Genomic DNA, 6,000 nt, shown 5'->3' with positions numbered 1-6,000 from the left:
ATAGAGGGGTGTGTATCGTGTTGAACACTGAGCTTCCATAGAGGGGTGTGTATCGTGTTGAACACTGAGCTTCCATAGAGGGGTGTGTGTCGTGGTGAACACTGAGCTTCCATAGAGGGGTGTGTGTCGTGGTGAACACTGAGCTTCCATAGAGGGGTGTGTATCGTGTTGAACACTGAGCTTCCATAGAGGGGTGTGTGTCGTGGTGAACACTGAGCTTCCATAGAGGGGTGTGTATCGTGTTGAACACTGAGCTTCCATAGAGGGGTGTGTATCGTTTCGACGGGGGGTTCGGTCTTCTCTCTCTGCCTTTCAAAGAAGACAATTTATAAAGTGAGAAGAACAGCTCATGCTTATCAGTCAGGTCTCTCTCACTCGCTTTTCATCTCTCTCTCTCTCTGTCTCTCTCTCTCTCTCTCTCTCTCTCTCCCTCTCTCCCTCTCTCCCTCTCTTCCTCTCTTCCTCTCTCTTCCTCTCTCTTCCTCTTTCTTCCTCTTTCTCTCTCTTCCTCTCTTTCTCTCTCTTCCTCTCTCTCTCTCTCTCTCTCTCTCTCTCTCTCTCTTCTCTCTCTCTCTCTCTCTCTCTCTCTCTCTCTCTCTCTCTCTCTCTCTCTCTCTCTCTCTCTCTCTCTCTCCTCTCTCTCTCTCTCTCTCTCTCTCTCTCTCTCTCTCTCTCTCTCTCTCTCTCTCTCTCTCTCTCTGTCTCCCTTTGATGAGCTGCACTCTCCTTCCATCAAAGCAGCACACAGGTTCAATGCATCACTGTCTTTACTCCCTCCCGCTGCTTTCCATTCACAGATTCATTCTACCTCGCTGTACTGGCTTCCATGTAATCAATGATCTCTCTTTTCTCTTACTTCCTGTCCTTTGATTTCTACCACATCATCCCTCCCTCTGACATCTTGTACTCTCTCGTGACTATCTGAAGATTTCATTCATTCATTATTTTTCCATTAAGTCTCTCTGTCTTCTCTGCACACTTCGGGGAAAAAAAAGAAGGTTATATCTAGAAACTTTCGGCTGTCCCCATTGGAGGACCTTTTGAATAACAGTTTTTTTTTAAATAAACCTTTCAATAACCATTTAATATAATTATTTATAAACTAAGTGGTTCGAGCCCTGAATGCTGATTGGATGCCGTGGTATATCAGACCAAATATCGCGAGTATGACCTCAAAAATATTTTTACTGCTCCAATTAATTTGGTAACCAGTTTGGTAACCAGTTTGTAATAGCAATAAGGCACCTCTGGGGTTTGTGGTATATGGCCAATATACCACGACTAAGGGCTGTATCCGTTTTGCGTCTTGCCTAAGAGCAGCCCTTAGCCGTGGTACCCCCCCCCCCCACCGTCTCCCGTCCCGTCCCCCGTCCCATCCCCCGTCCCATCCCGTCCCGTCCTCCATCCCGTCCCCCGTCCTATCCCGTCCCGTCCCCCGTCCCATCCCCCGTCCCATCCCGTCCCGTCCTCCATCCCGTCCCCCGTCCTATCCCGTCCCGTCCCCCGTCCCATCCCCCGTCCCATCCCCCGTCCTATCCCGTCCCGTCCCCCGTCCCATCCCCCGTCCAATCCCGTCCCGTCCCCCGTCCCATCCCCCGTCCCATCACCCGTCCCATCACCCGTCCCATCCCCCGTCCCATCCCCCGTCCCATCACCCGTCCCATCCCGTCCCGTCCCCCATCCCATCCCCCGTCCCATCCCCCGTCACATCCCGTCCCGTCCCCCGTCCCATCCCCCGTCCCACCCCCCCCCCCGTCCCATCCCATTCCTTGTTCATCCGTTAATTTACAGTAAAGGAACTGTGTCAGTATGAGTCAGGGAGGCTACGTCCCTAATAAAAAACCTATTCCCTATGTAAAGTGGAAGAACAGAGTTTCCATTAGCCGGTAATAGCCTGGGAGAAGAAAAAATTGCGAAATTTTGTGTTATCATTGATGTAGATACATTTGACTGGTCATGCTTATCGGTCTATAAGTTAATTTGCATAGCTTAGTGTAATTAAATTGGTGAGTGTGTGTGTGTGTGTCTGTGTGTCTGTGTGTGTGTGTGTGTGTGTGTGTGTGTGTGTGTGTGTGTGTGTGTGTGTGTGAGTGTGTGTGTGTGTGTGTGTGTGTGTCTGTGTGTGTGTACAGCATATTCGTTATGTATCTTATTTATCACACGTGTTTGAGCGGTAAAACCTGTCAGATAGCGCGACAGCTGTTGCTATTGTATCTCAAACAGAAAACCAATGCAACAGAAGCCAGACTTCTGCAGTGGTTAAACACCACTTTACAATGAGCTGGAAGCAGTAGGCATTTTGAAAACATATATTTTAATGTTTGAAGCCGGAAAAACACGTCTCATAATAGCTTGGAACCTCTAACCCTGGTAATATGACTGGTGAATTGTCACGTTCTGACCAGTAAAAGGGGGTTGTTTGTTATTGTAGTTTGGTCAGGGCGTGGCAGGGGGTGTTTGTTATTGTAGTTTGGTCAGGGCGTGGCAGGGGGTGTTTGTTTAGAGTGTTTCGGGGTTTTTTGATTCATGTTCTATGTTAGTGTATTTCTATGTTCGTTCTAGTTAGTCTATTTCTATGCTTAGTTTATTGGTTTGACCTTCAATTGGAGGCAGCTGTTTCTCGTTGCCTCTAATTGAAGGTCCTATTTAGTAGGGGTGTTTTCCATGGGTTGTTGTGGGTAGTTGTTCCGTGTTGTGTAGCTGTGTGCCTCACAGGACTGTTTCTCGTCGTCGTCGTCGTCGTCGTCGTCGTCGTCGTCGTCGTCGTCGTTTTGTTTAAGTGTTTGTTTTGGTTTTCTTCAGTAATAAAGAAGATGAGCATACACATTCCCGCTGCGCCTTGGTCCCATCTTTACGACGAGCGTGACATGAATAGGACAGGCTTGGAACCTCTAACCCTGGTAATATGACTGGTAAATAGACCAGGCTGGGAACCTGTAACCCTGGTAATATGACTGGTAAATAGACCAGGCTGGGAACCTGTAACCCTGGTAATATGACTGGTAAATAGACCAGGCTGGGAACCTGTAACCCTGGTAATATGACTGGTAAATAGACCAGGCTGGGAACCTGTAACCCTGGTAATATGACTGGTAAATAGACCAGGCTGGGAACCTGTAACCCTGGTAATATGACTGGTAAATAGACCAGGCTGGGAACCTGTAACCCTGGTAATATGACTGGTAAATAGACCAGGCTGGGAACCTCTAACCCTGGTAATATGACTGGTAAATAGACCAGGCTGGGAACCTGTAACCCTGGTAATATGACTGGTAAATAGACCAGGCTGGGAACCTGTAACCCTGGTAATATGACTGGTAAATAGACCAGGCTGGGAACCTGTAACCCTGGTAATATGACTGGTAAATAGAACAGGCTGGGAACCTGTAACCCTGGTAATATGACTGGTAAATAGACCAGGCTGGGAACCTGTAACCCTGGTAATATGACTGGTAAATAGACTGGGAACCTGTAACCCTGGTAATATGACTGGTAAATAGACCAGGCTGGGAACCTGTAACCCTGGTAATATGACTGGTAAATAGACCAGGCTGGGAACCTGTAACCCTGGTAATATGACTGGTAAATAGAACAGGCTGGGAACCTCTAACCCTGGTAATATGACTGGTAAATAGACCAGGCTGGGAACCTGTAACCGTGGTAATATGACTGGTAAATAGGCTGGGAACCTGTAACCCTGGTAATATGACTGGTAAATAGACTGGGAACCTCTAACCCTGGTAATATGACTGGTAAATAGACCAGGCTGGGAACCTGTAACCCTGGTAATATGACTGGTAAATAGACCAGGCTGGGAACCTGTAACCCTGGTAATATGACTGGTAAATAGACCAGGCTGGGAACCTGTAACCCTGGTAATATGACTGGTAAATAGACCAGGCTGGGAACCTCTAACCCTGGTAATATGACTGGTAAATAGGCTGGGAACCTGTAACCCTGGTAATATGACTGGTAAATAGACCAGGCTGGGAACCTGTAACCCTGGTAATATGACTGGTAAATAGACCAGGCTGGGAACCTCTAACCCTGGTAATATGACTGGTAAATAGACCAGGCTGGGAACCTGTAACCCTGGTAATATGACTGGTAAATAGACCAGGCTGGGAACCTCTAACCCTGGTAATATGACTGGTAAATAGACCAGGCTGGGAACCTCTAACCCTGGTAATATGACTGGTAAATAGACCAGGCTGGGAACCTGTAACCCTGGTAATATGACTGGTAAATAGACCAGGCTGGGAACCTCTAACCCTGGTAATATGACTGGTAAATAGACCAGGCTGGGAACCTGTAACCCTGGTAATATGACTGGTAAATAGACCAGGCTGGGAACCTGTAACCCTGGTAATATGACTGGTAAATAGACCAGGCTGGGAACCTGTAACCCTGGTAATATGACTGGTAAATAGACCAGGCTGGGAACCTCTAACCCTGGTAATATGACTGGTAAATAGACCAGGCTGGGAACCTCTAACCCTGGTAATATGACTGGTAAATAGACCAGGCTGGGAACCTGTAACCCTGGTAATATGACTGGTAAATAGACCAGGCTGGGAACCTGTAACCCTGGTAATATGACTGGTAAATAGGCTGGGAACCTGTAACCCTGGTAATATGACTGGTAAATAGACCAGGCTGGGAACCTCTAACCCTGGTAATATGACTGGTAAATAGACCAGGCTGGGAACCTGTAACCCTGGTAATATGACTGGTGAATAGAACAGGCTGGGAACCTGTAACCCTGGTAATATGACTGGTAAATAGACCAGGCTGGGAACCTGTAACCCTGGTAATATGACTGGTAAATAGACCAGGCTGGGAACCTGTAACCCTGGTAATATGACTGGTAAATAGACCAGGCTGGGAACCTGTAACCCTGGTAATATGACTGGTAAATAGACCAGGCTGGGAACCTCTAACCCTGGTAATATGACTGGTGAATAGACCAGGCTGGGAACCTGTAACCCTGGTAATATGACTGGTAAATAGAACAGGCTGGGAACCTGTAACCCTGTTAATATGACTGGTGAATAGACCAGGCTGGGAACCTGTAACCATGGTAATATGACTGGTAAATAGACCAGGCTGGGAACCTCTAACCCTGGTAATATGACTGGTAAATAGACCAGGCTGGGAACCTGTAACCCTGGTAATATGACTGGTAAATAGACCAGGCTGGGAACCTGTAACCCTGGTAATATGACTGGTAAATAGACCAGGCTGGGAACCTCTAACCCTGGTAATATGACTGGTAAATAGGCTGGGAACCTCTAACCCTGGTAATATGACTGGTAAATAGAACAGGCTGGGAACCTGTAACCCTGGTAATATGACTGGTAAATAGACCAGGCTGTGAACCTGTAACCCTGGTAATATGACTGGTAAATAGACCAGGCTGGGAACCTGTAACCCTGGTAATATGACTGGTAAATAGACCAGGCTGGGAACCTCTAACCCTGGTAATATGACTGGTAAATAGAACAGGCTGGGAACCTGTAACCCTGGTAATATGACTGGTAAATAGACCAGGCTGGGAACCTGTAATCCTGGTAATATGACTGGTAAATAGACCAGGCTGGGAACCTGTAACCCTGGTAATATGACTGGTAAATAGACCAGGCTGGGAACCTGTAACCCTGGTAATATGACTGGTAAATAGACCAGGCTGGGAACCTCTAACCCTGGTAATATGACTGGTAAATAGACCAGGCTGGGAACCTCTAACCCTGGTAATATGACTGGTAAATAGACCAGGCTGGGAACCTGTAACCCTGGTAATATGACTGGTAAATAGACCAGGCTGGGAACCTGTAACCCTGGTAATATGACTGGTAAATAGACCAGGCTGGGAACCTCTAACCCTGGTAATATGACTGGTAAATAGACCAGGCTGGGAACCTGTAACCCTGGTAATATGACTGGTGAATAGAACAGGCTGGGAACCTGTAACCCTGGTAATATGACTGGTAAATAGACCAG

The sequence above is a fragment of the Salmo salar genome, chromosome 27 (genome assembly GCF_965601325.2).
Source record: "Salmo salar chromosome 27, fSalSal1, whole genome shotgun sequence".
NCBI classification, from domain to species: Eukaryota; Metazoa; Chordata; class Actinopteri; order Salmoniformes; family Salmonidae; genus Salmo; species Salmo salar.
This window is presented reverse-complemented; position numbering follows the sequence as displayed.